Below are 26,025 nucleotides of genomic sequence, written 5' to 3'. Positions count from 1 at the left end.
CCGCACACCTTTAATCCCAGCACTTGGGAGGCAGAGCCAGGAGGATCTCTGTGAGTTCGAGGCCAGCCTGGGCTACCACATGAGTTCCAGGAAAGGCGCAAAGCTACACAGAGAAACCCTGTCTCAAAAATAAAAAAAATAAATAAAAAATAAAATAAAATAAAAAAAACAGGCTATGAATTTTAATGAGAGCAAGGTAGAGAGCACATGAGAATGGTTTGAGAGAAGAAAAGGAACGGGAAAGGATGTGTGATAGTTTGAATGTAATTGGCCCCCATAAGCTCCTAGGGAGCGGCACTATTCAGAGATGTATGTGGCTTTGTTGGAGTAGGTATGGCCTTGTTGAAGGAAGTATGTCACTGTGGGAGTAGACTTTGAGGTCTCACTACCAATGAGACAGACCACTTCCTGTTGTCTGCAGAACAAGATGTAGAACTCTCAGCTACCTCTCCAGTACCATGTCTGCCAGCCGTGTCCCATCATGGTGATAATGGGCTGACCTCTGAACTGTAAGCCACCCAATTAAATGTTTTCCTTTGTAAGAGTTGCCATGATTGTGGTGTCTCTTCACAGTAATAGAAACTTTAACTAAGACAGGATGTAATTCTATTATAATCCCCTAAAAATATATCAATTGTTTTTTTTTAAAAAAAAAGGTCAAGAAAGGAAGCAAGATCAAAAGCAAATAAATCAATTAAGAAATGAACAGAAGACAAAGAAATTCACCAGAAGAAGTCAAGCAAGTGGTCTGCATATGTATTAAAATGCTCAGCACCAGTATTTATCAGAGAAATATAAATCAGAAGCACTGTGACATAGCACCTCATTTAATAATGACTGTTGTCAAAAAGACAAAACACAACTTGTATGGTTTGAATGAGAATGGCCCCCATAGATTCCTATATTTGAATAAGTGGTCCCTGGTTGGTGGAACTGTTAGGGAAAAATTAGGAGGCATGGCCTTTTGCGGGGGAGATGTGTCATGGGGGGCAGGCTTAAAGTTTCAAAATACTCAGTCCATTCCTAGTGTTCCTCTCTACCTCCTAGTTGTAGATCAAGATGTAAGCATCAGCTGCTCCAGACACATCAGCTGCTTGCTGCCATGCTGCCCCGCCTTGAGGGGGCTCAACCCTTGGAATGTGTCAGCTCAGTTAAATGCCTTCTTTTAGAAGTTTTCTCAGTGTTTTGTCACAGCAATAGTCAAGTCACTAAGACATCACCTGTTGATAAGGATGTAGAAAAAAGGAAACCCTAGTGTACTGTTGGCGGAATTATAGATTAGCATAACTGTTGTGGAAAACAGTAAGGGGAAAGTTTCCCAAAATTATTAAAAGTAGAACTACTCTATGATCCACATTGCTACTAACAACTATATTTTTCAAAGGAAATTAAAACAGTGTGTTGAAGAATTAGCTATACTTCTTTGTTTATTATAGTACTATTTATAATAGCCAACATATAATTATGATCATCAGTAGCTAAATAGTTGGGGAAAATGTGATTTACATATTCAGGGGGAAACTGTTTGGCCATGAAGAAAACTTGGCCATTTGTGAGAGCATTGATGAACATGAAGACATAATGTTTAAGTGAAATAAACTAAGCACAGAAGTAAAAATACTGTTTGATATCACAAATATGTATAACATTAAAGTAGGTGAACTCATGAAAGTAGAAAGTAGAATAAAATTAACCAGAAATTGAAGTATATATTGAATGTATGGACGATATTGGAGGGATAAATGCAAGAGGTCCCTTGTACAGCATAATAACTACAATAAATGGCAATATATTTTTAAAATACAAAAAGTGAATAAGAGTTCTCACCACAAATAAGAGCTATGGGAAGCAAAGTTTGTTAGTTATATTTTTTCTACTCCATGATGTATATATACTCTTTTATATATCATGTTGGACAGGATAAGTGTGGAAAATTTTATTTTTCAACTTAGAAAATGACAAAAGGAAAGATGGAGGGAAAGAAATGAGAGAAAGAAGAATAGAGAGATAAATGTATATTGGCAATATTGGGTATATTATGGTTCAAAATGGGCAGAAAAAATGAAATGTAAATTTCTCTGAAGGCCTCCATTGGCATGGAACACATGCTTTAATACTCAGGATTAAGCATGCATCAAAATCACCTGGGAACTCACTAAAACACAGATTCCACATGTTCCTGCAGATACTTTGTACAGTAAATGCCAGGTGTGACCTGATGGTGTGAATTTTATAGATTCTCAGATGATGCCGTGCTCAAGGCCTGGGACTATACTTTGAGAAGTGTAGTATTGGCATGGCAGAGGATACCCTTGTCTGTAGATTCAGACTTCTCAGAAGGTGCTGTGTTCAAGGCCTTGGACTACACTTTGAGAAGTATAATATTGGCATGGCAGAGGATGCTCTTGTCTATGGATTCAGCCTTGTGTCTTCTCACTGAAGTCTTACTCTAGCTTTGAACAAACGTGTGCCAACAGAGGGCAAAGGCTGCCATAGCATACCCACTTCTTATCTGGCATAATTGGGTCTTTGGTAAAATAAAATTACTGATGTCACATGCTGTGGATATCGCTCTATATAAATAAAATGTGGATTGGCCAGTAGCCAGGCAAGAAGTATAGCCTGGACAAGCAGAGAAGAGAATTCTGGGAACAGGAAGGCTGAGTCAGGAGACGCTGCCAGTCACCGCCATGAGTACTAACATGTAAGATACCGGTAAGCCACGAGCCACGTGGCAAGGTATAGATTCACAGAAATGGGTTAATTTAAGATGTTAGAACTAGATAGCTAGAAGCCTGAGCCATTAGACCAAACAGTTTAAATAATAAAAGAGTCTGTGTGTTTATTTTATAAGTGGGCTGCAGGACCACCGGGGTTTGGTGGGAGCTGGAGAGAAACTCTCCTTTCCAGCTATAGTCACATAATTATTTTACTTTATATCTCCTTTCCTCCCAATGAAAAGATGTAGTGATGCTTACATTAAAAGGTGTGCATGTGGTGGGTGGTGGTGGTGCACACCTTTAATCCCAGCACTCAGGAGACAGAGGTAGGTGGATCTCTGTGAGTTCAAGGCCAGCCTGGTCTATAGAGTAAGTTCCAGGACAGTCAGGGCCATTACATGGAGAAACCCTGTCTCAAAAAAGCAAAAAAAAAAAAAAAAAAAAAAAAAAAAAAAAAAAAAAAAAAAAAAAGGTGTTCTTGTTAGGACCAGACCTAGAAGTTAGAGAAAATATGTTGAAAAGAAAAAAGAAAAAGAAAATGCATCAATAAAAAAGGATCTGGAGATAAGCCTCAACAGTTATTAGTGTCTTCTGCTCTTATAGAGAACCTGGGTTTGGTTCCCAGCACACACACTGTATCTCATAACCTCCTGTAATTCCAGTTTCAGGAAATCAATGCACTCTTATGGCCTCCTCAGACTCCTACAAGCATTTGGTACATATATACTCATGCAGGCATACACACATACACATAAATAAATACATAAATTACTCTAAAATAAAAATAATAATAAAAGCCTAAGAATCTGCATCATTTTCAATTTTTTTAAGCAACCAAAGTAAGAATGATGGAAATAGGAGTCCATAATTATCACCATACAAAACATGTGTAGAACAACCTTCTCCAAAGTCCCACATACGTGATATTTGAAATAATGAGGAAAGCAAAGAGCAGCTGAAAAGGGAGGTGTCATATGAGTAGTTACTGACTAAGAGGAAAGGTAAAGAGGATGCATTTGAGCCCAGAATGAGGCCGCTGTGGATAAGGCAAAGCTGGTTTTGAGGAAGAAAAAACAAGTGTCTTTGCACCCAATAGTCTTAGCTCTAGGTGATCTCAGGCCTTTGTGCCCATCCTAGTCATATGCTGAGCTGAGCCAGCTCAGTGGGAAAGCCAGTTTAACTTCCTATGGGCCCTGGCACAGGTCATGTCTAATCATAAAGCATCAGCTGGCCCCTGGTCTGGAGAAAGGCCCAAGGGAAGTCTGTGAGAACTTGCACAAGGTTACCTGCCATAAAACAAGCACCGACACACTTATAAAATGTTCAGAAACACACTCACACAAACAAACTCAAGTTCCCCTAGCATGCCCACAGAGTTTGCAAGGTGTCTCATGGCACCAGTTCACACTCCTGTCATGTGGTCAGACTTTCCAAATTACTAAGACATTTGGCAAAGCTGGGTCTTACATCTTCTGTTGAGGGACTCTCTCCTGCCAGGAAGGGTGGAGAGGATGAAAAGGAAAATCTGATCCCGTCTGTTACAGCCCACTTCCGTGGTCTCCTTGAGGCTCTTTTGTGCCCCGACCCCCTGTGAATCACAACAGCTTCATGTGTTGTACCATGTGTTGCCAGTAACATCTTTCTCAGGAAAACAAAGTCTGCTAAATAAATGGCATTTGCCAGGCAGTCATGAAGAAGGAGCGGGCAGGTGAGTGACTTCTGCACGCTACACTCTTGGCACTTGGTGTACATTTGGTAATACAAATGAGTTTCAGAAGTGAAGACGCATGGATCCAGCTTCTTTTAGCTGGGACTTACAGTTGAGTTTTGACTTGGTATCAAATCCATCCTGAGCCTCTCTTATTATCTGTCCTATAGTTGCTCCAGACTGAGTGGAAAGGACAGTATACCTCTGAATTACTTAGCAAGCAATTTATTTTCTAGGGACTCCAGCCCTTTCTCCCCACTCTCTTTCAGTAATCATTTGGGAGATTTGCTCCTGTAGCTGGGCAATTTGCAAAAATACTCTTTGTCCTCAGAAAGGCAAAACAAGATGGACGAGGTCAATGGGGGATGTGAGTTATCTTGGATAATCAGTTGAAATATCCACATCTCTAATTCAAGGCTTCCTTTGATTTATCAATGTCATATTTCACATTAAGGCCCCCAACATCCATTTTCTTCATTTCCTTTCTAATTATTGCTTCCCAACTCAATAATTTGCTGTTACATAGTTTCTGACGTCTTGCATCTAGTTTGTTCAGCACCTTGGAATGTGATGAGAAAAAAATGGGCTCTCTGTTGGAAAAGCCATGTGAGTTTTCTGTTCTCTTAGTTTACTTTTCCTGACCTCTCCCTCGTCTCTGTAATTATGTTCAGGCCAGTGGCTAATGATGCTGCAGGAAGAGCAAATGGCTTTTCTGAGATCACTGGGAAGGGGTCGTAAAGAATGGAGGCTCAGAAATCAGAAGCTGGATTATAATCAATTGTACCATTTACAGGGGCAGAAACTTCTGCAAGTGTTTTTAAGACTCAGTCATCACATATGTATATTCTCAGAGACTTTACCCTGGAGAATCCAGTTTCAAGGTAAACTACAGCTTACCTAGCTGAACTCTTGAGGGAATCAGAGGGAATCAGAGCGGCTTCCTGTTCCTCGGTGTCAGTGTAAGTTCTACTGTCTTCTGCTTGGATTCCTAGAACAACCCCCAAAATAGCTCTCTTTGCTTATCCCCTCCCCAACTCCTTTCTTAGCACAGCAGCCAATGAGCTTTTAGAGCATGAATCAGACCCTGCCATCCTCTGACACTCTGCAAAGGCTCCATGTCTCCTATAGAAAGATGAACAATTGTCTTGATAGTCTAGTTGGTCCCATAAAATAGCCCTGCATTGCTTCCGTGCCCCACACCCCTGCTCCTGTCTTTCTTCCTTATTACATTCAGTCACATTGGCTCGTCTCTGTCACTTGAGTGGATCTGTTATGCTCCTGCTGGGGGGGGGGGTCCTTTGCCCTGACTGTTAGCTTAGAGGGAGTTGTGCAGTTATTTCATCCCAGTTGAAATATTACCTCCTAGAGAGGGAGAGATGTGGAAGACTCAGGAAGCCAAGGAAACCAAAGAGGCTCTGGGAACTCAAAAAGTTCTAAGGTTTCCAAGGTCTTTCCCCAAGTTACAAAAGCAGTAATCAGTTGCTGGGGAGAGAGAGGCGATCCAAGGGAGCTGAGTGCAATTAGGCTGGGAGTTCCAGGGATGCAGCTTTCATGAGTCACCAGCTATGCCTGAGTGGGCTGCTCAATTATGGAGCTGCCTTTGAGTCCCCTGTGCTCCTGTACGCAACTGTAGCAAACACATTGGCTCATCAAGGCAGACTTGGATGAAATTGTTTCTCCAGTTTATTTCTCAGTAAGATGTGAATAAGTGTTTGTTCACACCTCCCCAGGATGTCATCATAGCAGGCTGGAATGCTCTGGACCTGTACTATGACCCATCTCCTCAACATATCAGACGTCAACACAGCTTCACTGGGCTATTCTGTGGACATTGTCTGTTTGACACCATGACTGTGATATACTGCTTGACAGTTACTGGAATTTTAAAAACAAAAACAAATTAAAAAAAAAAAAAAAAACCCAGAGAACTCCACCAGGCCTTAGACAAGATATACCATGGGTCACCAACATGGGGCCACATCCGTGATGTTTCCAATCAGTAGAGATCCTTAGATTTTGGTGAGACAGACTTGAGGAGCCCCAGAGGAACTGATGCCTATGTGGCACCTCAGTGACCACCTGACAGGGGTGCCTCCTGTCACTTCGCTAACATCTCACCTTTCTGGACTTCCTTTTGCACTTCCGGTCTGGCTTTGCAATTTCCAGTTTCATAGCTTCACTCCTTTTCAGCACTCTAAGATGAAAATAGCCTAGGTCCCTTTGCAGGTTTGATGAGCATGACAACTGAAAGGGGGTGTTTCTGGGTTCTTGGAGCCAGAGAAAAGTAGAGAGCCCCTCCCCCAATCCTCATTGTAGCTGATTCTGAGAGGAGCCGGTCAGAGCTGCCTCTTACTGACATCAAATATGAGGACAAAACCTAAACAATGCAAAGATACTCCTGAACCACCTTCCAGCTCTTCACTGTGAGGCAACGTTATTTCCCAACAAGAACATGCTCATGGCTCATGGCACTCTGCTGGGCCTGACTCTTGAATTCTACATTCCCTTCACAGACAGTTTGGAGCTATGAAAGAAACTGCAGTTCCCCTCACTGTCTTGAAAGGAAAGAGGAAGTTAACCTCACACTTCTGTGGGACATATCTTCTGAGGGGAAAACAAAACAAAATAAAACTCATTTAGTGAAAAGATTCTAAGGGCCAGAGGATCAGAAAGTCTGCTACAAGATTGCCCTCTATCTATGCTAGGGAAGCTGCACTGATGAACTCTTAATGATAGTGTTGCCTAAACAAGACCAGAATAATAATCACAACACCCATTAACATCTTAAAGTGGCTGAGAAAAACTCTCACAAGGCCTCACCTCTAAATGAAGAACTACACATATTTAATGATTGCTGAGAGAGGAACAGTCAGTTTCCCCCAGAGACAAGCATCCTACATGGTTATGCAATAGCGAGCGGTCAGCTCTAAAAACATACGCATATAAGCAACAGTAAAAGAACTCAGCATGTTGTCTTTGTATATTTATACATTGTGTGTGTGTGTGTGTGTGTGTGTGTGTGTGTGCAACAGCAATAATTAAAGAAAAGGAGGTCATAAATTTGATAGAGAGCAAGGAAGGGGACAGAGGAGAGACTAGAGGGAGGGGCAAATGATGCAAATATAGTACACATCTATGAAACTAAGGTTGTTTTAAATTATTGTTAATCTCCTTTAAATATTAACAGAGAGTAGAAGAGTACTAGTTTGGTAGGCTCACAATGGCAAAGTAGCACACACTGAATAGTTTAGTAAAGAATTTAATGTTCTCAGCACTGGAAGGTAGAAGTCCCAGATTAAAGCATCTTCAGGTTTGGTTCCTCCCAAGGTCTTCCTTGCAGATGGCCACCCACATCATTGCCCTTATAAAGTCATTTTTCTGTGCATACTATCTATGGTGTCTGTTCATAGCCCTAAATTTCCGCTTCTTAAAGACATCAGTGTGAGTAGGGCCTGTCGGTGTTATTACTTCATTTTTGTCTAAATTTTCTTTCTGAAGACTCTATCTGCATGCAAATACAGTTGCATTCTGAAGAATGAGAAATTAAAAATTCAATATAGAAATTGAAAGGGACATGGGTCAGCCCATTACAAGCAGAGAGAGAATTGCATTGGCATGGCATTGTCTGGCTCTCTCATACATCCACCCCTCACTGTACTCAGTGCCTCACATCCAAGCCTTCTCTAATTTAGGTAACTAGAATCCTCTGAGGCCCTGAACAAGTCTTTCAGCCACAGTATGGTACTCTTGCACACTTTGTCATCTGAGCCGATGTCACAACCTTTGCTTGGTGGCCATGAGTCAGCTGGTATGTGGATACACTACCAATGGCCTTGTTACTGCTTTCTGTGGTTCACCCACTACATTGCCGGGTGCCCATGACATTTCATGCTAAAGTCACTCTGCTCAAGTGGACAGAGTCATGCCCTTGCTTTACTGTCATACATGAGCATATCTGTCCTAACATCTCACGGAGAGGGAGAATAGTGTGTATTTTTCCACACCTGGTGCTAGTGGTATTCTAAGACCCACTTACAGCCTCGGAGACAGACCCTGAGCAGCATTCAAACTCTTTTCCCTCACCAGGGCAAATGCTCTTTTACCAAAATATCCCCTCTTCTTCTCCCTCCTTACCATCACTTCAAACAGCCTTGTGGCTCATAATCATCTCACTGTGAAAATTTCCCCTCATGTGATAGAGCTAAGAATTGCAAAGTCTTGATTCAGTAGTACTTCAAGGGTGACTACAGAATATTGTCAAGACTTCTGGTTATCCTCCAGAATTTGACAAACTAAGACCCCAATGCTGAAAACACCATATATTTGGGTCATAGAAATTTAGAGAAATCCCAGGTACTAACCTGGAAACTTTGTCTCTCTATTGGCTAGCTTTCACAGGACTGGAAGGTACTGTATGTGCTGCCGGAATAGAAAAGTAAGCATTTATCATGCCCCGCTATGAACCCTTCAAGATAAAGTAATGGCTAGCCTGACAAGACATGCCAGCTGATACAATAGTGTCACGAACATGATGGCAGTAACCATTGTCTTGTAGACCTATCACACAGTTTCTGCCTCCACCTTCCCATGGCTGTTTTCTCTCTGTGTCCCTGACAGCACCTGGTAGGGATACGAGTTATTGGGCAGGGTCACCATAACCACATATGACCTCAGGTTTATTGCATGCATTGACCCTATTTTAAAATGTTCACAGGGCTAGGAGTTGAGTGTATCTTTTAGGAGACACAGTTCAATCTACACTAGTATAGAGAGGGCAGACCTGTATTCCACAGAGGACTTTGTCAGGCTCAGGGAAGGCATCTGCCTCAGATCCAGCTAGGGAATGTAGGACTGAAAAATCCCAGACCCCACCACACAGGGCTTTGGATCTCAGGAACCCAGAGTCCATGTGGTAAAGGAAGGCTACAAGTTCTTTGATACACTTGATTCTAGGAGCAACTGCACTGACAAGGCCCACGAGGATTTTGTGAATGAGTAGTGGAAACTGAATGAGAGAAACTAAATGCAAGTCCATTCACACTGACTTCTCAGAAATGATTTCCTTAGGAGACAACTTTGACCTTTATTCTCTCCTCCTGGGATCTGCCTCATTATCCCAACTGTGCTAAATGTCATTCCTCCTCTCTTGGTGTCCTAGTCTGTCATGTATTGTTACAAGACAATATCCTTGACTGGGTAATTTATAAAACAGAGAACATCATTCTTCACAATATCAAGGCATCAGCACCTGGCAACTTCTTTCTGGATTGTCTCATGGTGGAAGGCAAGAAGCAGAGTCAGAAGAGTGGAAGAGAGCAAGAAAGGTCCCAGCTTGCTTTGGTAATAAACTTCTTATCAGTTCCTGTGATAACAAACCCAATCTAACAGTAATGACATTTTTCCACTCATGGAGTGAGAACCTTGATGACTTGCTCACACCTTGGGCTGCTTGTTCATTTGGTTGAAGAGAGTCTTGTTAGGTAGCCCTTGATGGCCTGGCACTTGCTATGTAGGCCAGGTTAGCCTCAAACTCCCAGCAATTAGCCTCCAAGTGCTGTATCACAGGCATATACCACCACACTTGGCTCTCACCACCACACCTGACTCTCACCACCATACCTGGCTCTCACCACCACACCCGGCTCTCAGTCACCTCTTAAATCCCAACCTCTCTTAACAAGTCCAACATCACTTCACCGAGGACTAACTTTACAACACATGACCTTTTGGGAACAAATTCAAAGAGTAGTCTATGGCATATATATGTCCTGCTCAGGCCTCTGAGGAATGTGATATAAATTGGCACTGTAAAACACCTGAAGAAGCCCAACATTTCACTACTCCTTGCTACACTGCCCCTTATTTGTGTCATTCTTTTCATAACACTTGGTTCATTCGTGTGGAAAGGAATTGGTTCTCATGCAGTGCCTGTGGCATCTTCAGATTCTCACATCTTACAGCATCTCATTGCAAGGACTATACAAGTTTCTCTAAAAAATCATTTTCAAACAGTTGTAGATTTTAATTTTAGGTACAGCCTTCTAATTTATGACATTGATTTTTATAATGTTCATCCTTGAAACAAAATGCCATACCAATAGTCATCTTTTGCAGGGACACTCTCATTGTACCCATTTCATGGAAAATCAAATAGGTCCTAAAGCCAAGATCAGTAACAGGAATTGATCCACCTTATGCTAATCCGCCTCTCTACCTTTCCTTGGAGATTCATTCCCAGCTCCCCTCGAGGGCAGGCCTCCTCTTTCCAATTAGCACTGCCTACAGTGACTATCCATCCACTCTTGCCTCCTCAGCCCCACCCCAAGCTCCTGGCACTGCTTATTCCTACTTTCTAATCTTCCAAGTACATACATTTGGACCTCTAACACACACTGTTATATCATACGATCACATGTGTGCAAGAACAAGATTGTGTTCCCATCACTCATCCCACTTGGAGGGCGATGGGCATGAGCAACTGATGACTCGAGGCAGCCCCTCCTGGGACTGACACCCCTGCAGAGAGTGCAAGGCCTGTAGGGAAAGCCAGAAGCTGCCTGCTGCCTTGTCTCTGTATTTCTAAGAATCTTGCCTAGGCATGTCAGTTCATCTCCCTGGCCTGTATGAACACCAGTTCCACTACATTGTTTCTGAGGTCCTGTCCAGGTTTAACACTCTCTAAATCTAAGCCCTGCTTCTGTGAAGGCACTCCTATAATTTCAGCCAATGCTGATTACTTCCATTCTTAATTAAGCCCATATTTCAGTACTAAAAATCTGAACACAACTTGACAGAAATATTTTGTACCACTTCTGCATTAGGAAGCAATGAAATTGTAGCTCGAGGGCCAAAAATGATGTTATGCTTGGACACTATGTCTGGGCATGTCAGCATTTGAAAACAAGAAAAATGTGGGGTGTATTCACACCTCAGTATAAATACATGTGAACCATCTTTTAAGTACCCTTTGTAATTTTGTATGTTTTTCTATTTTTTTGTGTTGACAATGTTTATAAATCTTAGTTCATTTACCAGATAAATTCCCAGAGATTAAAAACTATCCATTTATATTGTCCCACAGATCTTGGGTAAATGCAGACTCATAGCAAAAGCCTAAAATATCTATTTCTGAAAACAAGAGGGCTATAAATATAAAATAAATACTTCACATGATTACACCCGACATGTCTGATGCATACAGTTTGCTAGAACTCCAAGAAATGGGCTATCTCATGCTAGCTTTGCTTCAGTTTCCAATTCATCCAAACCCACTAAAATATTGTTGTGGCTTTTAATAGATCATTAAATCTAAAAGAAAAACTTTTAAATTAAATCCACTTTTTTTCCCTTAATAATCACAATAGACTTGGTTAAGAGATTCTATATCCATAGATTCACACAGTCATAGAAGGCTCCTTGCCAACGCAATTTGGGTTTAAAAATTTGAGAATTCAGCCTGGCAGTGGTGGCACATGCCTTTAATCCCAGCACTTGGGAGGCAGAGGCAGGCAGATGTCTGTGAGTTTGAGGCCAGCCTGGTCTACAGTGTGAGTTCCAGGATAGCCAGGACTGTTTCACAGAGAAACCCTATCTCAAAAAATAAAATAAATAATAAATAAATAAGAATTAAAGAAATTGAAAAATTCACCTTCTTTGTTTTGCTACTAAGGAGAATGGATGTGCGACACATAAGGAAAATCAAAGTCCCAAAGTCAGGGAAAACTCCAATGGTACTGGAAAGAATTCCATCTATTAAAATAGCATTATTTCACTTGATACACTGAAGTTCATTCACAACGATGCTGTGCTTGTGTATAAATGGGTATGTATTGACTGGAGTCCTCTTCCCTCCCCACCTCTACCTTTCCAGTGTGGCTTAGGACGAAGGCAAAGGGGCTAACGAAGGTAGTGCTGGAAGGGACTATGCAGGTGTCATGTGGTCTTAGTGTGCATGCTACAACACTCACCTGTCAGACAAGATTGTCCACTAGTGTGATAACGGCAGACTGTTTATGGAGGTCACTAATGGCTCTCATGATTGCCTTTGAGGCCAGATTCATAGGATAGAAGTCATGTCTGATGCTGTAACCATGTTCAAAGCCTATGGTTAGGAAAGTCATAGGCCATAGAGGAGAATATATTGATATATTTTTTTCTAATGGTCATGATGTCAAAAAGCCTTCTAGATAGTTATGGTTTTATTTTGTCTTATCTGAGAATTTCATACATCATTGCTGTGTTTACATCATTTCCACCCTCTCCCCTCTGCAACTCTTCTCATGTCCCTCCCCACACATCACCCACTCAAACTTAGGACTTCTTCTATATTATTATTACATATATATGTATGTGCATATGTCATATAGAGAAGACACTGTCTCACAGCTTACTTCCTGGACCTCTGGCTGTTACTATCTTTTCATGATTTTCCTGGGGCTAATGTGTAGTAGTTGTGGTGTAGATGTATTCATTCAGGGTGGACATCCATCCCATGATCAGTGTTCTCTGCATTCTAACCAGTTGTAGATTTCTGTCAAAATCTCCAACTGTTGTCAAAAGAAGCTTTTTTTGATGAGAAATGAGAGCTACACTTAGATGTGGGTATAAGAATAAGTGTTTAAAGTAGAGTTAGAAATTATACTGGTTTAGGAAAGTAGCAGTAATAGGTTCTCCTCTTAGTACCGGGTATGAATTTGCTCTTATTGAGCAGGCTTTAAATTCAATTAGACAGCTATTGGTTGCCCCCAACATATGATTTCTATTACTGCTTCCTAGTCTTTGGGTCATTGTTGTGGTTTGTTGGCTTTACAAATAGGCAGAACTATTGGTTGCTGTTCTCCATCAGATACAATGCAAGCTAGTCCTCAGGGAAGGGTCTTCCATGTCATTTCCTGCTTGATTCCTCCAAGTCTTTTGTCTGCAGTCCAGTGTTTACAGCAATGGGGTCTTATCTTCAAGTTCTGGGAGACAATATTTATCTTGTGGTCTATTCCACTTTCCTGACCAACAACTCTAAGAGATATTTTCCAGGCCCAGCTCTGGAAATTTTGTTATATAGTGAGGTAGCTTGGATGCAATTGTCCCCTATAGCCTCATGCATTTGAACACTTGGTTCCCAGGTGGTGGTAGTGTTTGTGGAGGTCTGGAGATGTAACCTTGCTAAAGAAGGCACATCACTGGAAGTAAGCCTTAACATTTCTAAGGCTGGTATCATCCCCAGTGTACTATCTATCTGTCTGTCTATCTATCTATCTATCTATCTATCTATCTATCTATCTATCATTTATCTACCTACCTATCCATCCATCCATCCATCCATCCATTCATCCATCTATCCCTATCTCTCCCTCTCTCTGCTTTGTGCTGTGGTTCAAGATGTGAGCTTTCAGCTGGTTGCACCAGCCTGTGACCATGGTGGTGCTGGACTCATATCCTTCTGGAACCATAAGCCCAAATAAAGCATTCCTGCTATAGTTGCTTTGGTTATGGTGTTTTATCACAGCAATTAAAAAGTAACTAATACACATAGCCTAATGCTTAGGGTAAATATTTATAATTTTATCCATAGATTTGTGCTGTTCTCAAACTTGGTCAGAGAAGCTGCTTACCTCAGGGGTATCAATCAGTTAATGTAGAGATTCCTTCCTGAGACTGAGCAATTGTGTAGGCTCGGCCATAGATGGAGCATCTGTATTATTCCCTGCCCTCCTCACGGCTCAGGGAACAGTTAGAATGAGGGCACAGAAAGGATGTCAGAGCTACAAGACAGGGAGGAATGTTGTCCTCTCTGGACATGGCATTTCTGTTGCACATACAAATTTAAAGCCACTATGGTTATGGTTACATCTGTACAACATCAAACAAGTTAAAAATTCTATCACAGAGAAGAGAGGGTATGACAAGCTCCCTAGCCCCCAGTCTGAGGAGCTATTTGCAGTTGGTGCTGGAGGGGGAAAACTTTTCTTAGAAGACTGGCCACTGGTAGGTTCCCAGTGGCCCAGTAGACAACCCCATGCACATATAAGCACATGAATTAGAGTCATTGTATTTAAATGAATAGATAGATAGATAGATAGATAGATAGATAGATAGATAGATAGACAGACAGATAGAGATAGAGGTAGGTAGATAGATAGATAGATAGACAGACAGACAGACAGACAGACAGACAGATAGATAGATAGATAGATAGATAGATAGATAGATAGATAGATAGATAGATAATAAGGACAATGATTTGTGAAGTAGATGTAATGGAGGGCCATGGGAGAATTTGGAAAAGAGGAGGGTGAGAATTATATATGATCAAGATACATTGTATAGATGTATGATATTTTTAAATACATTTTTATTATAATTATTTATAATCTTTTATTCAAGAGGGGCATGGCCCATACCTTGTTTGTCTCAGAAACTTGCAAACTTTAGGCACTGAGAATTTGTTCACTCTATTTTAGGAAAGCCTGAGTTCTATATTGTGTAGTTTCTCCTGTTGTGTTGCCACAGAGAAACTGAGGGTCCTTGCATACCTATAGGGAGGAGCCCATCAACTCTCACTGTTCTGGTATCAGACCTGTATATATCAACCAAACACATGTAATAGTGGACCAGACACTGGTTCTGGTTCTGTCATGTTGAGTTAGGGGACCCAGAGCTAAGCGATTAATGAATGAGAGCCTCGGTTTCTTCTTCTATAAAAGAGTAATTACAACTAAGCTGTAGAGGAATCATGATAATCTACAAAGCATTTTGTGATTAGTCTGACAGGCATACTCTCATGATCGGCACAGTATTCAGAATGGTGACTAGACCTAGGAAATGTGAGCTTTCATTATGAAACGTTTGCTTCGTTCTGCCCCTGAACTCGGTCCATACCCTCTTAAAAGCCTACTGGTTGCTTCCTAGTATCTACCCTTCATGTTTACTCCAGAACTCAACGAGTTCAGGTAAAATTGTCCACACTGGGGCTAGAATGATAGCTCACTGGTTAAAAGCACTGGCTGCTCTTCCAGAAGACCTGGATTGATACCCAGGTCCCACAGGGCAGTTCAAAACCACCTGTAACTCCAGTTCCAGGGGATCCAACACCCTCTTCGAGCCTCTGTTTGCACCAGGCACACAAGGGAAGCACAGACACACACACAGGCAAAACACTCATACACATTAAAAAAGAATACAATGATAGATAAGCAAATAAATAAAAATATCCACCTCCCAGACTTCCTTGTATACAAAGATGTCACATGACTCTATTCTACCTGAAGTTATGTAAACTGGAAATCCTGATTAGGGTCTTCAGGATGCTTAGGGGGGGGGGGGGGCTGGAATGGCACCAGGACTTTTCAGGCCTTTGCCTTCAGTCCTAAACTAGGATTGCCAGGTTTATTCTGATAATAATTTTAAATTTAAATTAGTGAAGTGTCCTGTGTGTTTGTTTAGAATTTTGGCAACCTTCCCCTCTGCTTTTAATTACTTCTCCCTGCCTGGTAGGTAGCTACCAAGCCTGGAGATGTAGGCACCAGCCTGAACCCAGTATCCGGCAGAGAAGGATAGTTGTGGAGAAAGTTGAGGGAACGCAGGCAGCTGAGGTACTCATCATGTCTTTCCAGCATTCTGTGCTAGTTACATCACTGCTTCCCTTGCACATGACTCAATGGAGGTCCTTGCTGGTACACTTGCAGGCACCAGTTGGTCCTCAGTTCCTGTGACTTTCTTCCCTGGTTATGCTCATCCTGTGGATGCAATGATCACTTTGCTGCTAATGTTTCCAGAGATATCCGTGTCTCCTTGCTTCCGTTTGTCTATTATTCTTTATGACAGTCTTTAATGTGAAAGAGTCACGTTCTCTAAATTCATACAAAAACCATTGACCCCTCCGAAGTTAAAGATGAAACTTCAAATGTATCTTAGGTACAACGTTATACATATATCTGTGCACTAATTCTGAAACAGTCAAGATTTTCATTAAGTGCATTTGCATTTGGTATCGTAAATTTAGCAAATTTCATATTTTGGACTTTAAAACAAATACAAATTTTCAAAAAAAAAATCCATCTTTTCCTTCCTCCCAAACAAACCAAATGGAAGAAGGCTGACATGAAGCGCTGTCAATTTCTTGGCCTACCCAAAGACTCACCCCAAGCTGACTGCCAACCCAGGAACCAATCATTACATTCAATTCCTAACTCGTTTCTCTGTGATTGTGTTCTGTACTGTGCACCAGGGAATATTATAGGAGTAACCATCTTAGAAGACTATATACACTGGCTCAGAAACCTCCCTAGTTCCCCAATATATTTCCCTCATCTGCTTCCCCAGTCCCTGGCTGCCAGATGCATGGTTTGACTGTGGCCAACAATTACAGCCTTGTCATTAATGCAGACACTCTAGTCTAGCCACACATACTTTCTCTCTCTCTTACCTGACAGGACACACAGTTGCACTTCAAGTTTCATACCCTGGTCCATGTCATTAATGCTTCAGGGAACACCCCCTTCTCTCTAGCAATTGTTCTGAATCTTACTTTCCATCTCTGATCTTGTTTTCTGAGCAGTAGAATTATCTTCAGTTCTGTCTTGACTTACACCAGTTCTTCTTGTGGCCTGGTTAAGAAAATACTGGCTCTAAGCATAATATGATTTGCAGAGGACCTGCTTAAAAAGCTGCTACATACTCTATGTATCTCAGATTCTTTGTGCACACAGAGAGAAAAAAATAGAATAACTGGGGAGAAAAGGCTTATTATTCTTATGTTCTGGAGGGAAAACTTATTTTTTCCTTCTCTGTCTCAAAGGAGCTTCCATTGCGCCTGTACACTGATGCATCACCACTGAAGGACAGGACCTCCTCTGACAGCCATTCACGGTACTGCAGAACATCCTAGGTTCTACATTGACAACTCTGCATTATCATTGTTTTAGTAGTGGCTGCTCTATATCTTCTTAAAGTATCATGTTCAGTTGTCATACAGTGCCCAGAGTGCTCAGCCTCTCCCTCACACTCTTGTCATATGGTATGTGTCTTAGGTTTTTTTTCCCCTATTGCTATGATAAAGTACTCTGAAAAAAACAACTTAGGGAAGAAAAGAGTTTATTCTAGCTCAAAGTTCATGGTTGCAGTCCATAATGGTGAGGAAATCAAGAGAGCAAGAGTTTGAAAGAGCAGGGACATGGCAGCAAGCACAATCAGGAAGTAGTGAGTGATGAATGCTGGCTTCTTCTGCTCAGCTCCCTTTCTCCGCTTACACAAGCCAGCACCCCAGCCAAGGAATAGTGCCACCCATAGTGGTCTTCCCACCTCAATTGATATAATAACGATAACACCAACAGTCATGTTCAAAGACCAATCTCCCAGGTGACATAATATCAATTGACTGGATACCACACACACACCAAATCCAGTTCTGTTGCTTGTTTTTTGTAAATCAAGATTTTGCTGGAATTTTTATCAACACTGTCAAATATATTAACATCACTCTTCAATTTTATAAATGTTGTTTTATTTATTATTCTTTCTAGCAACAATTGGGGTGCTTACATGATACAAAATATTTAGCTTATGATGACTGAATAAGGCCAAGAGTCTTACAGAAAATGTGGAGCACAAGGGACCAACCTGTGTCATAACAATCATAGCTAATTCCCCCAACAGGGACAAATGGTCAGCTTGATTGTCATCAGATAGATACAATGTCTCAACAGGGTATTAATTAATCACCTACTGGAACCAAGCTTTCTTAAAGAGTAGATATTATACAGTATAGATAACAATGCATATTTTAAATCCATGACTCAAACAAGACAGACATTTATATATGTAACATTTGTGCAAAATGCATAGGAAAGGCTGTTTTAGTAGTTTCCAAAGGTGTGTCATCTTTAGCCAAGTGATCTGTGACCCCGGCCTTTTCTACTATATGGATTGATCTCCCAGGATGCTTCTAGCATATGGATTTTCAGACTAGACACCATCTTATGACTCAAAACAGCTGTTGGTCCAGTCATTATTTTCTTCTTATAGTTTAAAAGAAAGCTGAAGTGGGAGGAAGTATTTCCCTAGATGAGTCCATGACCTTTAAGAAGCTTTCTAGGAAGTAACTAACTACCTAACATCCCAGTTTCTATATCAGTCAGAGCTCTCTAGAAAACCCAAGACAACAGAATATGAGCAGGTGTGTAGGTGGACAGTGGAAGGACAGATTGATGTGATATGATATGATATATTTGATAATGAGAAGGTACTTAGTATGGAAATTGCTCATGTCTTATGGAGTTTCGTGGTGTGCTGACAACAGACTGGAGAATGAAGAAGTCAATGGCATGGCTCAGTTTAAGGTCAAAGGTCTCAGAATAAGGGAACTGATGATAGAACTCTCAGTATGAGGCAATGGACATAAAGACCCCAGGGGACAGTAATAAAAATAAATAAATAAATAAATAAATAAAAACACCTCAGTCATTAGGCCAGAGAAACTGGAGCTCTGAAAGGTGCAGGGGAATGGAATCTGGCTTCAGTAGAGCACACTTACTGCTCCTCTGTCTCAGTGTTCTCTCTAGGCCCTCTGCCAAATGGATTGTGCCCACCCACACTGCAAGAATGGGTCTTCTTAATCAGTCAACTGATTCACATACCAGCTCCTCCATCAGCTCTGGGGACCTATAACGCAATCAAATTGAGACCTAAGATTCCCCAACACAACTTCCCTCTCTTGGTCCAGGACACATATGTAGTTACAAAGGAAACTGAAAACAGTTGTCTTCCAGCTGGGTGCAAGGACTGAGGTGTAGGAATCTGCTGTACAGAAAGGCAAGGGACAGTGAGCAGCTTCTACTCCCATTGGCTCACATTCTGAGAAGGAACGCACTCCCTTCTGTTTGCTTTCAGGAAGAATTCACCCTGACTTCCCTACTTGGTCAACAAAGGACAGAGTAACTAAAGGTTAACAATATTTATGTTTGTGTCCGTCATCTTACCACACATCTCCAGCGGTGGCAGATTCCGGAACCCACAGTTGAGGGAAGGGACTATTCCCTGCCTCATTTTTAGGTCCCAGAAAGTAAAGCTAAGAAACTAAGGACGTCTTAAGATTGGATTCCTTCCATGCATCTTCCTCCTGCCCCATTTGAACTAATTTTCTCGGAGACTCTGCCCTCCAGGATGGCTATGAACATTGAGAAGGACAGCCTGGAGTCCCACGCACTCTCAGAAGCCATTTGTTGGCCCCATCAGCAATGTGACCACTGTTCCCACAGAGCATACTGGCTGTGTAAATGAGGAACTAAACTAGACTCCTTAGGAGAACAAGGCTCAGGAGCCCTGGGGAAAAGGCCGTCTGTAAGAAAGGAAGGACTAACTAGCACTTGCTTTAACACAGGCATGCTATTCTGCCTACCATCTGTGTCCTTTTCTCCTTTTTTGAACACCTTAAGGAGTCTTTAACAACAAGAAAAATAAGGGAGAAAGTGCAGGATCTCAAGTAACAAAAAGTCAGAGGCAGGCAGAAGAGGATAACAGCAGAGGCCACTCAAGGCGCTCCTAACTACCAGACAGTTCCTTAGAGAGGGAGGCCAGGGCTGCTGGCGTGTGTTCCGGACAGATGCAGCCTGTGCCAACATGGAGCTCCAGCCTCCGCCTCTTCCCGCTGCCTTCCTTAAACCTTAGTTTAAGGTCCTTGGCAAGGAACCAGTAGCAAGCCCTGCTACAGTAGAGGGGCAGGGTTAAATCCCCACACCTGCCCAAAGTCACCTCCATCTGTCTCCCTGTAGCACTTAAGCCTTGGGGAGGCATTGCTTTCCGCCACTGCATACTGAAACCTGGCTTTCCTTACTGCTTAATAAGAACCAAAAGAAAACGGGTATCTGAGCTAAGGAATTGTGGGAGCCAGAGGGGTCGAGGACACCAGGAGAGCATGATCCACTGAATCAACTAGGCAGGGCTCAGGAGGGCCCAGAGAAACTGAAGCGGCAATGGCAGAGCCTGCGTGGGTCTGTACTAGGTCCTCTCTCTATATGCTGTGGTTGTTGACTTGTTGTTTTGGGCAGACTCCTGTCAGTGAAATGGGTGGGGGAGGGTCTCTGACTCTTTTACCAGCTTTTTGAGTCCCTTTCCTCCTACTGGGTTGCCTCGCCCAGCTTTGATGTGAGGGTTTATGCCTGATGTGAGGGTTTGTGCTTGGTCTTATTGTATCTTATTCAGTCTGGGAAGCCTGCTCTTTTCTGGGGAATAAGGAGAAGCTGAGGGAGTCTGGAAGAGAGGGGAATGGAAAGAGTGGAGGGAGGGGAAGCTGCGGTTGGAATATATTATATGAGAGAAGAAAAAATTTAAAACTTTTTTAAAAGAAGAGAAAATGGGAACAACTATACAACGCAGTCCACAAAGCCTACTGTTACTTTCCAAGAAGTGTTATGTTCTGCTTTGATAAATTCTGTCCATTTGTCACATTGCAAACATACTTCAACCCTAGTTAAAGGTTAGTCTCATCATGCTAACAAAAAATGCTAGCTTTATGACCAATGGGTATCAGAAAACATTTTCTTATGTGTATTCATTTCAAGTGACCTGTGCCCCAAACCCAGCCATCCTGCTACCATGTGGAATTTATGGCACTGGTTTTCCATGACATAACTATGCCAGCCTCTGAGGGGACATAGGCTAGGCCATGTCTACAGATTCACTAAGCTATAGTCTACAAGCACTAATGTACCCTGCTCTATCCAAGACAGCACAAGACTTAAAGAACACATCAGTCAGCTCTGTGCCACTGATCTCAGCACAGGTTCCAGATCATCAGCAAGCGAGCAGTAGGGAGCCTATCCTGGAGGACAAGCCCTCATTTACAAGTGATGCTGAACCCCACACAAGTCTCAACTCTCCTCCAGTAATGTTCAGCATGATGTGGTTACCTCAGAGATAGCCTCCATTTGATGTCTGACTCCTCATAAATAGGAACTGAGAACACTAATCCTACAGCAAGTAAATTACCTGTGTTCGATTGTAATTGACCTGTTCTGCTGCAAGCACTGCACTTAGAAAATTATAGCTTTATCGCAATAAGGAGCCAGAAAGGGTTAATTTGCCTCCAAAGGGAGCCTAATCCCCTCCTTCCTCTCCGGAAGCACCAGATCAAGAGGTAATTACAATGACTGACAGCCATATTTATATTTTTATTGGATTATTATTAAGCATTATAGTATTCATCCTCATTACTCTAGCAATTCCACTTAAGACATATCTTGAGAATGAGAATTAGGAAGCCATAGACCAGAAGTTTCTCCTCATGAAGTTTAACATTTTTTTAATGGATGAAAAAATTCAGTTATTGAGGAGCAAAAAAAAAAAGAAAGATCTGTTTTCTGAGCACAAGGCAGAAACTAGCCACTGTTATTCAGATCATGTTAGTTGGAGATGGGAGGCTTACCTTGTCCTGCAGGCTTCTCTCGGTGGAAAGAACTTGGAGGGCTTTTGCAAAGCTCAAGGGCCACCTTCAAACTGGTATTAAAAACTGCACTCAGGGACTAGAGAGAGGTCTGAGCAGTTAAGATTGCATATTGCTATTGCAGAGGATCTGAGAGTTCATGTCCAAGCATCCATATAGTAGCTCACAACCCCCTGTGACTCCAGCTCCAGGGTACCCAACACCTCTGACCTCTGTGGGCATCTGCACTCATGTGCACATAAATACACACAGACATGCACAAGTTAAAATAAAATAAATCTTTAAAAACTGCACCTGGATACTGGAAGAAACATTTAGGTTCATGCTTAAGAATTTTTAAACAATGAGGATCCATGGGACATGTTGGATACCCACTAGGTACAAGTCAGACATGTTCTTGGCTTGAATAGCTCATAGTTGAAATTAAATAATAATAATAATAATAATAATAATAATGGCCTGAAAGGTATATGTTATTACTGTGGCAAGTGGCATGAGAGAAGGAGTGTGGTGTAGTGGTGTATAATGAAGGAACTTAGGGAACATGCTTGGAAAATGTAGTCAGGGAGCTGTTCCTTGAAGAAGTGGCCACATATCCAGACCTGAAGGTCATAGGGAAGGCAGGAAGGCAGGAAGCACATGTGAAAACCTAGAGTAGAAACACAGACTTCCACCTCCTGATCTATCTGAACAGATTACTTTTAATCAGAAGCTTAATGTGCCATACAAAAGAGCCTTACTTCATGGTCTACCACATTCCAGCTTAGAGAGTGAAAACTAGAACATTGGAGGAGAGGCCAGATATGGTTCCTGGTACCCAGCCTTAGCCCTCTAGCCCCTCACCTGAGATCTAGTTCAGCAGCCCCATCTTGTCCCCTGAATATCTCTCCTCTCTACACTGTTCTCCACCCTGCAACACTGCACAAGGCATTCTTCCTACGTCTAGACTTGATTCAATTCCTTTATATAAAGAATGAAGGGCAGCTAATGCACAAACTCTCTTCTCAGGTTTCTCCCTTAGTGGTTTGTGTTCTAGTAATCTAAGCTACTTTAAATCTCACTTCATGCAGCCTTGTCTCCACATCACTTTTTGCAGGTCTCTTCACCTCCGAGACGGACTTTGCTCTGTACAAAAGATGTTCACAGCCTACATCTGAATGTCTCAGGAAACACTCTCAGTCTCTTCCCAGCCTCAATTGTGATTCATTCGCTTTCTTGGCCACCTTCTTCACAAGTATATCCATAGTTCCTAGTGGCTTTATGAACCACAGCTGCAGGCCCACAGTTGCAAGTCTTTGGTTGCAAATTCACAGTTGCAGTCATCAGAGGTGTATCTGGATTGGGAAATGTATTGGAGGATGGGGGGCAAATACTTAAGCACATCATGGTGTTTTGACTTAGCCTTTTACATTCGTGCTTCCCTCGGCCTGGAATGCCCTTCCTTCATTTCTTCGCATAACTACCTTGTTTTGATTATTTGGCCATCAGTTTAAGATGTTACTACCCTTTGGTACCATATGTAAACAGCCAGTTTGATCTCTTCATCCATCCTCTCTTTCAGTACTATATACATATATGTGTTTATGTATATAATATATGTACATGTATATATATATATAGATAGATACTCAGCACATATACATGTAGGCCACCATTTATATACATATATTATTACATAGATATAACACTACATCTCATTTGTTTCAAGTAATATCTAATTGTTAGTATATGCATGTCCCCCATTGTCATTTATGACCTTCAAAACTATTACTAACTTATTTCTTCTTATACCCAATTTCTTCAGTCTCTTTACTAAATGATAATGTGACTTGAATTGAACAAAGAAAATAAAAACAGTTGTGAAAAATAATCCATGACACTCTAGTCCTTTCTAGGCATGTGCAATTTATTGGCCTAATACATCTGATCCATGAACCAGTCAGTGGCCCAGTATTGGTTAGGTAGGGGTAGAATGCTGCTAAGCTTAGTCTTATTGGTATGAACTCATTCTTAATTCTCATAGACACTAATAAGAATCTCTTTGAGAGTTCTTGCTACTTTCTCTTTGCGAATATTTTTTTCTAGTAACTTCAGAGCTCTTTATAACTAAACTATAAAGTATGTTGTTATATCTAGCATATAGTAAGTATTCGATATATTATTGGCAAATAGATGTCATTTACTGTTTACCTAAGTCACATGTGATACAAATCAATGTAAACACCAATCATATACCTCTCAATAACACACACTGAATGTCAACACATTGTATTAGGACTGAGGACAACAGTACCAAGCCTAGTTATGAAAGCGACATCACAAGCAAATGGAAGCCCAAGGATTACTCGACCTCTTGAGATCTTTAAATGTCAGGCACGTGGAAATATTTTTAAATAGTTCAGCTTAGGGAAATAATTTCAGCCACTGATACGTACTTCAAAAAATATTGATTAGAACTGAGTAATTGTATTCAGTTACATATAGTAACAAACACTCTCACACATACATAAAACAACTACTGTAAGCTATTGTAAGATTCAGATCATATAAGATTCTATTCAGCCCAAGAGTCAAGTTAGGACAGGAATAAAGACAGAAGTATTGTAGATACTAAGCACATAATTCACTTCACACTACAATATCATTAATGATGACTGACATTTTGACTTACATAAGACTTGTCTGAGGCAATTACATCATAGATGCAAATAACTATGGAATTGCTCTAATGTGAGCTTAGTTTTAGCCACTACAGCAAAGTTTGATCTTGAACAATTCACTAGACCAATAATCAAAAGAGAGCCTATAAAATGGTGGATTAGACTAATAGAGCACACCCTGTTCTTGGTCAAGGCAATAAAAGTTGTGTTTCTGTTCACCATACATGAAAAAGATTAGATATCTCATCCATAAGTAAGTAATTCCATATGCTTCATCAATGGGGAACAAAATACAGGGCATATGAAAAATAAAATTATATTAAATTTTGATTTTAAAAGGCTGTCCATTAGTTGGGTGAAAAAGGAAAACATTCACTTGGTTGTGGTTATAGAACAAACAGCTGCCTTGATTGCTTAGATGTATTTCAAGCATGCATCCCAAAATGTTTCTGGTTCATAACAGTTCATAACACTTCTTTACCACTTTTAAATTTTATCTATATCTATTTATTGTATTATATGTCCTACACATGAATCCATATCTGAATATAATCTAATTTGCCAACTTATAATGGGTATTATTTCATCTATCATGTTGCTTTGTACTTTATCCTTTATTCCTTTTGGTCTTTGGGTTTTATATATGCATGTTCATTTAGTTTTGTTTGTTAGTTTGTTTACTCTGAATATAGATTGTTTTCTATCCTAAGAAGCTGATAATTTGGAAATAATTATTGTTTGTAGTTACACTAATAATTAATTCAAATGTAATTTTCAAATGCTCCAGTGTACATTTTTCTCCAGAAAGGAAACAAGAGTTTTGAACCTTTGCCAATCTCAGATCGTCAGAGTGAGACATGAGCACTATGAGTGTATTGACTCTCCTTTCTTCCTTGTTCTTCTGCAGGAATAGGGATCCCTCTAGAGTTTACAATAATCCTACACTTATCATTGGTCAGTAAAAGTATTTATATTTTCCTTTTTCTTCTTGTTTTGTTTCATTTTGTTTTGATTTTTTACATTTGATTTTCTAATAGCATTCACTACAACAGTTAATCCTTGCCCAGAGTTTACTATCTGGTTTCCATACCACTATTTCTCCCCCACTTCTGCTAATTTAATTTTAGCATATTTACCATTCAGTTGTCAGATACCAATGAGCATTTTCAGAATGAACATGCAGGTGTTTCACTGATAAACTCTTCCCATAGTAAATCTTCTATATCTTGATTTATATCTTAATGATTCATTTCTTTCATTTTTCTCTTGGCTCTCTGTGGGACTTCCCCCTATTTCCTCATGCTCAAATGGCCAGAGTGTTCTCCATATTGAAGCTTGCCAATATTTACAGAAGAGTCAATGACTAGTCACCTGGTTCCCTACAAGAATTACATGAACATGGATGGAATCTTCTCTGATCTGAAACAGGAAGCTATTTTATTTGCACAGGTCCTGTGTAAAGGTATGGCCTTTAAAGATCAACTATACAGAATCACCGCTCAG

This window comes from Peromyscus leucopus, chromosome 5 (assembly GCF_004664715.2).
Source record: "Peromyscus leucopus breed LL Stock chromosome 5, UCI_PerLeu_2.1, whole genome shotgun sequence".
Classification (NCBI taxonomy): Eukaryota; Metazoa; Chordata; class Mammalia; order Rodentia; family Cricetidae; genus Peromyscus; species Peromyscus leucopus.
The sequence above is the reverse complement of the archived record's forward strand: the minus strand, read 5'-3'. Positions refer to the sequence as shown.